Source organism: Cricetulus griseus, chromosome 3 (assembly GCF_003668045.3).
Source record: "Cricetulus griseus strain 17A/GY chromosome 3, alternate assembly CriGri-PICRH-1.0, whole genome shotgun sequence".
Classification (NCBI taxonomy): domain Eukaryota; kingdom Metazoa; phylum Chordata; class Mammalia; order Rodentia; family Cricetidae; genus Cricetulus; species Cricetulus griseus.
Window position 1 is genome coordinate 135,695,185 of NC_048596.1, and position 10,149 is coordinate 135,705,333.

Below are 10,149 nucleotides of genomic sequence, written 5' to 3' on the forward strand. Positions count from 1 at the left end.
TACTGAAACTTTTAGATATTTGGTATTATTTTCCATTGAAGTTAATGAAATTACAGTAGTATGCAAGATCTGAGCTTTTGAGTCTTTTCTTCTTGGATTAATCTTCATTAAATCATGTTTTCATTCATTTGTGCTATGAGTTTTGGTCATTATCAAACTAATTCTTCATCAAATCCTACTCCTATGCTAAAATCCTACTTTCTAAGTCCCCTTATTATGGATTTTGAATTGTCTATTTTAAGAAATTTAGTTCTTCAGGGAAGACTACACAATTTCCACATTGCTGACTCTCCAGAACTTCCTGTGTATCCCTCATTTCACTCTCAAATTCATGAACACTTCATTATTGTCATTGAGTACACACACACACACACACACACACACACACACACACACACACACACCATCATCATCATCACCATCATCAGATGCACATCTTGCTGAATATCATTAGTATTCCTGGGTCAAAAGTCGTGTGTGAGTTTTCCTTTCATTTTTTTAATGCTTCTGCTACAAGAAACAGGTAGATGAAACAGCAGCTTTGATAGAAATCTCCCTAGTTATTGCAGAGTTTGGATTTCCATCTCTATGCTTAGCATTCTCTCTCTCTCTCTCTCTCTCTCTCTGTGTGTGTCTCTCTCTCTCTCTCTCTCTCTCTCTCTCTCTCTCTCTCTCTCTCTCTCTCTCTCATTCTCTCTCTCCAAAGCTATTCTCTATATGATGGTACACAGCCAATCGTATGCAATGACAACTCATATAAGTCTCCTCACACAGGCTTTTGCAGTCCATGGTCCTGGTTGGATTCCAGCTCTTAGTTGTTCTTAGTCTTTAAGCAAGCCCTGATTATACACTTCTCCCGAGTGTTGTCTAATGTTTACATTAAAGCCAAGACTGTAACAGTGTACCTCAAATTTTCAGACATTTTTCTTTACTTAATTATAGGATACCAGGCAGGCTCCTTGAATTCTCTTACTGCAGGGACCAATAGGAAATTTTCTTTTCTTCAGCATTGCCAAGGTAGGAGCCTGTGAAAACACAAGGTCACCGATCAATCTGAGAGTGCATAGAGGAACTGTCTCTTCCTTTTCAATATTATCTATAGCTGCACACCTTAGCAAGTATTGTTTTCATTAATGCTTCAGACATCAATTTTCAACCAAATGATCATTGCATAATTTAAATTTATACCTATATTTTGGTGTGTTTATGGCCTGTTTGGTTTTATTTAAGCATATTTTAAAAATTATTACAATATTTGCATCATTTTACCATTTCCTATCTTCTCTCCAAGTCCTCTGATTTAACCCTCATTTTTCCTTTTAAATTTATCGTCTCTTTTTCATTGTTTGTTCTTTCACACACACCTAATCTTTCAGTCTCTATGTATCTATCTCTCCCTCCCTCTCTTTCTCTTTCTCTCTCTGTCTCTCTCGCTGTCATAGAAATACAGGCACTTGTAAATACAAAAATTAAAACCAATCAATATGTGTTGTGTACGAGAAAAGTCAAATTTTACTATATTTTCCATTTATGAGAACATTTGAGAAACTTTTTACCTAGTAAATCTTTTGGCAATTTAAAAGGTGAGTTACATGATTATAAGTAAATGATAATTTTGAGTGACTCATTTATCTCATATGATTTCATAATTATAGAAGTGTATGGAGGTTGTGTGTTTAGTGTTACATTGCAGGAAGTGTGAATGGAATGCTCCTGTCTTCTTTTTTTTTTCAGCAAAATTTCTTTGACAGTGGATTACTCATGGTTCTGTACAAATGTTATAATAATTTATTCATTAGGACAAATAAAGAACACATATGGAGGTCTGTATGCCCACTGTACATAATCTGTACATTGCTTGTGAATACTGCATTCATAATAATATTAAAATTACTTGTCTAGAAATTAGTGAATTTCTGTACCTTATGCAGATTTTCTTAATCATGTCAAAATGATTATTTGTTTAAATGTATAAGTTTTACTGCTTCTTTTCCTTTTTTTGTTTTGCTTTTATTAGTTCAAATTAGGAACAAACTTGTTTCACATGTCAATCCCTTCCCTCTCTCCCTCCACTCACCCCCATTCCTCCTCCTCCACCCCTGACCTACCCCCACCACATCCACACTCCACTCCCCAGGCAGGGTAGGGCCCTCAAAGGGTCCTCTGCAAAGTCCACCCCCTCATCCTTGGTTGGGCCTGGGCCCTATCCTATGTGTCCAGGGCAAGAGTGCATCCCTTCATGTGGGATGGGCTCTCAAAGTCCTTCCTTACACCAGGGAAAAATACTAATCCACTACCAGGGTCCCCCTGGAGTGCAGAGGCCTCTTCATTGACTTCCATGTTCAGGGGTCTGGATCATTCCTAATGGCCTCCCAGACAGTTTTACTGCTTCTAACTGTGTATTCTTATAATTTCCCCCATTATTGCATGATCCTGATGGAAGATCTCACGAGCCTGTTCATGATAATCTCAGTCTCAGGCATGGATGAAATGATTCTTTCCAACTTCTGAGAAGGCTTCATTGAAGACATGCTCACCATAAATACATTGTGGTATTTTAAATCTTGCTTTGTTTGTGGTTTTCATATTCAACTACTAATTTTTCATTAACTGTGTCATTTATTAAGGGAGACAAGAGCGAGGGAGCAAGAAAAGAGAGTAAGAGATCAGAGAGAGGGCACAAGAATAAGAGAGAGAAGTGAACAAGACAGAGAGCAGAGGGCAAAGAGCAAAAGAGAGAGTAAGTTGACAGGGGTCTGTCTTTTAAAGGGGTCCTTACAACAGCATGCAGACTTAGTTCCCATGGAACCCTGGGCTGACTGGGGATAAGTCCTGAGTGAATTCTGCAAGGTAACAGGGCCAGGCGAGCATAATGCCTGAACCTTTCAATCCCACCTTTTCTTATTATTAAAAAGTTGGTGTGTTAGACATGGCAGGTTAGAGAATAAGGAAAGAGAATTCTGAAGACTGATTTCTGCTGACCTAGTGGGTATTGACTTTAATTCAGACACCTTACTTTGCTGTCTTAGACTTCCATTCTCAGACATTCATACCTTACATACTCAGACCTCCATTACTTGCATTCATCTACCTTGTTAGACCTTTCCATCCTCAGACATTTGTAACTTCCATTCCCAGACTTCATAAACCTTACACTTTCCTATCTTCAGATACACAAATCCTGTTCCTAAAATCGATTTTGCTTTAAGCTGGCAAGACTACCAGTCGCCAAAAGCATCAGAGTTCTTGAAAGGAAAATATTTTAGCTGAGTTAAATTAAAGAATAACTTGTAATTAATAATTAAAGAGACTTGTCAACAGGCTGCATTGACAGCCAACCACAAAGTCCTCCTTGATTGTGGGCTGCAGGAAATTTGCCTTCTTGCTGATAGAATATGACCAGATAGCAGCAAACTGACAGATGAGTGAGTTGTTGGTTCATAGAAAATGATCTCTGTGTATCCTGTGGTGATGGGAGAGACCATGGGAAGTGCTTTCCTGGGTTTCAGCCCCCAAAACGTTCTTTTGTAAAAGTTTAAAAGTTTAAAAAATAGAAAGAGAAACCATAAGATTACTTTTGGCATTTGTTAGATGAGTTAAATGATAATAATTATATGATAATTTTGAATGCAATAGTCATCCCAAACAATTTTGCATATCTCTTTGTGTGTTTGTGTGTGTATGTATGTATGTGTGTGCAGATTGTAACATTTCAGTATGTTTTGCAAACAAGCAATGTAATTGGAATCTGGTGATTTTGTTCTCAATTTCAGGAAAATATTTGATAACAGATTTACTGTGGTTTTGTACATATTCTATAGTTATGTTGATAATTAGGACAAAGGAATGGCACATAACGGAGCCGGAATGCCTACTTCTTCCAATCTGTTTATTATTTGTGAATATTGCATTTTTAATAATATCAACATAATTTATACATTAATTTTATATTTTTACACTAATATTGATTTTACTAATCACATGAAAATGATTTCCTGATTAAGCATGTATATATATACATATACATACATATACATATAATTATATACATATATTTGCTAACTATTGGTTATTAACCTGTTCTTTTCCTTGTATGATGTTGACACATGACCTCATTATCCTGCTCATGATGGTCTCGGGATAAGGAAGTGCAGACATCCATCTCTGACTTCTCCTGGGAAGCTTTTGCTGAAGACAGAGACACCACACCTACCTGCTTGTATTTTAATTTGAAGGTCTTTCTTCCTTTTATATTTCGCTATTAGTTTCATGTGTAGAAAACTCAATGAGATTTGTATAGTTCTGTGCATTGGCATTTTTGCTCCCAGATTTAACTATCCTACAACATCCCTCAGAAAAGAGCTGGCCTCCCAGGGACATCAAACAAACATGGCATAATATACTCACCATATTTTAACTACATGCATTTGTACATGTCTTACTATTTATATGGAAATCACATGATACTCTTTCCAACTATAAGTAGCTTAAATTTCTTGCCACAGAAACACCTAATGTTAATTTTCTCCACAAATTTCCCTAAGCACAGTGTTTTAAATGTTCTGTGATGAGCCGTCCACTCGTATATTTTCCTTTGTAACTCTTGGGAAAGCACTCTCCCTTTTAGATTCTAGGTATTACCTTCCATTTAATTTCATGAAATTCCAGTTGTATACATGACCTGGTTTGTGGAGTCTTTTATCATCATAGATTAATCTCTCTCTTTTTTAATTTGGAAGGACATTAAACAGAAGAGAAACATAGACATCATAAACAAATTTGGGGATTTTAGCCCCTTTTCTCATTTGTCAAAAGCAACCAGGAACCTTTCTTATTTTAGAAACATTGCAATGATATTGATCAGTTGTTTTCTGAGTTACAAGGGTCAGAGTGTATCTCAGCCAATGATAACCTCAAACTTACATTGTTGAGACTGGCTTTGAACTACTATTCCTCTTTCCTCCACCTCTCAAGTTCTAGGATTACTGGTTGTGTGACACTCTACCTGGGAAACTTACTAGTATTTTGTCGTAAACTATTGTGAAGATGTCTTTTTGTTCCATATTTAAAATATTTATAATAATTTCCAGAATCAATTTGAGTGTACTTCAATGGTAAAATTCTTAACAAGCAAAAGAAAGGTCCCAGGCTCAATGTCAAAAACCATTAAACACCTGCATGCTACCCAATTCCCCCATGTTTTTGAGCCCAAGGCAAGTCAGACTTATTACGTATGATTCCATACTTAATATGTGTAATTTTCCAACATTTACAAAATGAGTTTTGTTTGTTTCATCCCAATTCTTCTCAACCTTCTCTTCTGCTGAATTCATATCTTCTTCTAATTCCCTTACTGTTACATATTTTTTACTTTAAGAAATTAAGTGCTGTACAGAAGGCTTGGGTATTTACATAATTTCCACATCTCTATCTGTAAAATCCTTTCTGTGTATTCCTCATTCTATTTCATATTCATGACCCATTCATTACTATTGTTGGTAACAACACCACACACACACACACACACACACACACACACACACACACACACACACACACTAACACACTCATATATAAACAGAATAGTTCTTGGGTTAACATATTAGTGTTCTTTGGGTATAAGGAAACAATTTGGAATGCTGTTAGTGATTATAGTGTTTTATGAACTTAGTGGAAATATCATCTAAGTTCTATGTTGTTAATCTCATATGACTTTTGATGTTTTGAATTATGAGGAATGAATTTTTTTACAGTTAGGCAAGCCTTGGATACCATTAGGCAGATAATAGTTATTGACAAGTTGTAAGGCCTCTGGAGCATTTTTAATATATTGCCATGCTGTTCATTCAAAGCATCATAACTGGGTTGGACACTTGTCACTTTTCTCCCTTAACTGATGTCCTACCACCACCATTTTCTCTGAAATCTAGTCATCAGAGATAAAGTTTGACATATTCAAGTCAAATTCTTGTGGGTGGAGATCTGTGATTCAGTTATATCTGCAAAAGGGATTTACTTGTCACTTATTGGAGGAAACCAAGTACAATAGTAATAGACTGGAATAATAGAAGTTATGGCGCAATTGGACTTAACAGATATCTATAGAACATTCCATCCAAATACAATTTACCTTCTTCTCAGTGCCACATTGGACCTTCTCTAAAATTGACCACATACTCTGCAACATAGCAACCCTCATCAGGTACAAAAAAAATTGAAATAACCCCCTGTATCTTACCAGACCAAAATGCTTTAAAGTTAGAATTCACCAACAACACAAATTACAGAAAACCTACAAACTCATGGAAATTAACAACCAATTGCACAATTCATGGGTCCAGGAAGAAATAAAAAGAAAATAAGATTTCCTAGAATTCAATGAGAATTCAGACACAACATATGCAAACCTATGGGATACTTTGAAAGCAGTGCTAAGAGGAGAGTTCATTGCGCTTAATGTCCACATGAAGAAACAGGAGAATAATTACACAAGAGAATTAACAGCACAACTGAAAGCTTTAGAAAACAAAGAAGCAATACACCCCGGAGGAGCAGACGCCAGGAAATAATCAAATTGAGGGCTGAAATCAATAAAATGGAAACTAGGAGAACAAAACAAAGAATCAATATAACAAACAGTTGTTTCTTCAAGAAAATCAACAATATAGACAAACCTTTATCCAAACTTACCAAACAACAAAGAGTGAGCATGCAAATTAATAAAATCAGGAATGAAAAGGCAGCCATACAACAGACACGCAGGAAATTCAGAGAATCATCAGGTCATACTTTGAAAACCTATGTACATCAAACTTCGAAAATCTGAAGTAAATGGGCAATTTTCTCGACAGATTTCACTTGCCAAAATTAAATCCAGACTAGATAAGCAAGTTAAATAGACCTATAACCCCTAATGAAATTGAAGCAGTCATCAGAAGTCTTCCAACCAAAAAAAAAAAAAAAAAAAAAAAAAAAAAAAAAAAAAAAAGCTCAGAGCCAGATGGCTTCAGTGCTGAATTCTACCAGAAATTCAAAGTACAGCTAATACCAATTCTCCTTAAAGTTTTCCACACAATAGAAGCAGAAGAGTCATTACCAAACTCTTTTTATGAGGCTTCAATAACCTTGATATTCAAGCCACACAAAGACACAACTAAGAAAGAGAACTACAAACCAATATCCCTCTTGAATATTGATGCAAAATTATCAATAAAATACTGGCAAATCATTCCAAGAACACATCAGAGAAATCATCCACCATGATAAAGTAGGCTTCATCCCAGGGATGCAAGTGTGGTTCAACATATGAAAATCCAAGAATGTAATCCAATATATTAACAGACTGAGGAAAAAAAATGATCATCTCACCAGATGCCAAAAAGCCTTTGACAAAATCCAACACCCCTTCATGATGTAGGTCTTGGAGAAATCAAGGATAACAGGAACATATTTCAACACAATAAAAGCAATATACAGCAAGCAAACAGCCAACATCAAGTTGGAATGAAACTCAATGCAATTCCTCTAAAATCAGGAACAATACAAGGCTATTCACTCTCTCCATACCTCTTCAATATTGCCCTTGAAGTTCTAGATAGAGCAATAATACAACAAAAGGAGATCAAGGGAATACAAATCAGAAAGGAAGAAGTGAAACTCTCACTATTTGCAGATGATATGTTAGTCTATATAAGCAACCCCAAAAACTCTACCAGGGAACTCCTACAGCTAATAAACGCCTTCAGCAAAGTGGCAGGATACAAGATGAAAAAAAATCTATAGTCCTACTATATATGGATGAGACATTGTTGGAGAAAGAAATCACAGAAACATCACACTTTACAATTGCCACAAACAACATGAAATATCTTGGGGTAACATAAATCAAAAAGTGAAAGACCTGAACCTTAAGAATATTGAGTCTTTAAAGAAGAAATTAAAGTAGATACCAGAAAATGGAAAGATCTCCTATGCTCTTGGATAGGCAGAGTCAACATAGTAAAAATGGCAATAATGCCAAAAGCAATCTACAGATTCAATGCAATCCCCATCAGAATCCCAACACAAGCATTTTTAATTTCAATTTAATACATTCTTATACTTCTGTATCATAACTTTTTGGAGGTAAATATAAAATGATAATCTCCTGGTCATTTTATCATCCTTTGTCTTTCTATTTTCTTCAGGGTTATTTCTTGAGTTCTTATAGAAATGATTTGCCGAAATAACTGTTCAAGTATTATTTTACTCCCAATAGACCTTTAAAATAAGAATTGTAAGATATCTTATATTTCTTGGTCACTGGACTTTTGCATTCTAATATAAAAAAGATTTTATTCTATTGAACAAGGGCAAATCCAGTCTCTTGGGTGTGGCTGAATATGGGCTGATTATTTTACTTTTCCAACTAGCATTTCTCCAAATATCTGTTTTTCACAGAAGTATCTTCTCATGGATATTACTAAATCACTGCAACTTGTTTTAAGCAAGCTATTTAAAACTGAAAACGGATTTGTTACAGGCTTGAATATATAGGACAGAGATTGTGAAGTCAGAGACCTCTGTCTATAGCACCTGATGGGAAAAGATAATCTGATGAAAACATTGGGCTGAGCAGTAGCAAAGTGTAGATGAAAACACCAAAACTGAAGTTTTGTTTGGGAAGAACAAGGATTTTGTTCTTAATATATCAAAGATATAGGGGGAAATGCTGACCATGCACATAATTGGGTATGGACAGAGTCACCTGTGCCAGTCCCCAAGTGGGCACAGTAAGCCTTTCCCTCTACAATATGACACAACCTTAAGTGGAACAAATAGAATCAGAACTAGATTCATAACAGATGGTTTATTAGGAAAGTCCTCATGCTCCTGAGCCACCAACAAGGTTTACACAAGATGCCTGCGTGTCCATTCATCCAGGGGAGAGAGGGACAAAGGGCCTCAAGAGTGCATCTCTGATATTTAAAGCCTTGCTATGTCATTCTGACCTTGCCCAAGCAAGCATGGTCATCGGCAACTGTGCCAGGCCCCAAATCGTTGTGTTCAGCATTTTAACCTACAGAAAGAGACAATAAACTGAAGTTAATTTGCACAAATTATCATTTTATTACAGAGTAAAATTTCAGCACTTTGGTTTGAATTCATAAGAGAGTAGGAGGGTTCATGGTAGAGGCATGGACAATAGAGATTGTGGTGCAGTATAGCAATAAGTTGAGGTCACCTGGACAATGAAAGTGATTTGAGAAATCACAGGATAATAGTCTTTCTCTCTTTGGTCACAGGTATGCTTCATTCCCGTATGAAAAATTTCTACCTGGGAAGCCATATCAGTGACTGAATTTTCAGTAAGCAGCTGCAGAGGAAACATGGCTGCTTCTGTGGTTACAGAAAAATGTCTTTCATGATAACTTTTGGCCATGAAAAATACTTCAGTTGTAAGGTAAGAACTATAGCAAAAAGCTGTGAGAGTTTTTCAATTTAATAAGTACTTCACATACTGCAGGTATATTAGATTAGATGAAATAAAATACATGCAAATTTCAGTTAGTGTTCTTTATAGGTACGGAGGTCAAAAGATTAGGAGCTACATTTAGACCAGTAATACACATAAACAACTGGCATTCCCAAAGCTGGAACCTGATCTAATCATGTAGCCATAATGTAAAGGGTCTGTGGAAATGGTCATCAACAGGGATTCAGATTGGGATTTAGGTATATAGGGTGAGTAAAATGAGGGAATGATGGCTCTGTCTATGTCATAGGTAATGTTTACATGATTGTTTGAATATACAGGAATTTGGAAAGTAGTTTTACAGTCATGGAATGTACAAGAGTTTAATAGCATGTCTAGAAAATAACACCTGCTACTACAGCCAAAAGGCAAAGAGGTAAGATCACTGATGATTCAGGTAATACTAAAAGTCGTCAGTTCCATAAGTTCCTGCATATAGAGATTATATTTTACTGAGAAACACTATAATTAGATTATTCTTATGTACTCATACAGGTGTTTGCTTAAAAGGAACCACTCAGTTCCTTTCTGAGATGTAGTTTCTATAACAACCTCTAGTGTGACTTTTATAACATAGAAACCTAATGTGTCAGGGTGATATGGAAGTTCTAAGTAAATGTTGCTTCACCAAAGCA

General features: G+C 35.9%; 1 long non-coding RNA gene across 1 annotated transcript; it reads left to right on the forward strand.

Moving 5' to 3' along the window:
* Nucleotides 1–2,301: 2,301 nt before the first annotated feature.
* LOC118238576 lies at nt 2,302–9,421 on the forward strand. The gene is made up of 3 exons (XR_004769171.1): nt 2,302–2,552; nt 4,146–4,235; nt 9,285–9,421. It is a non-coding gene; the product is annotated as an uncharacterized LOC118238576 (long non-coding RNA).
* The last annotated feature ends 728 nt before the right edge of the window (nt 9,422–10,149 follow it).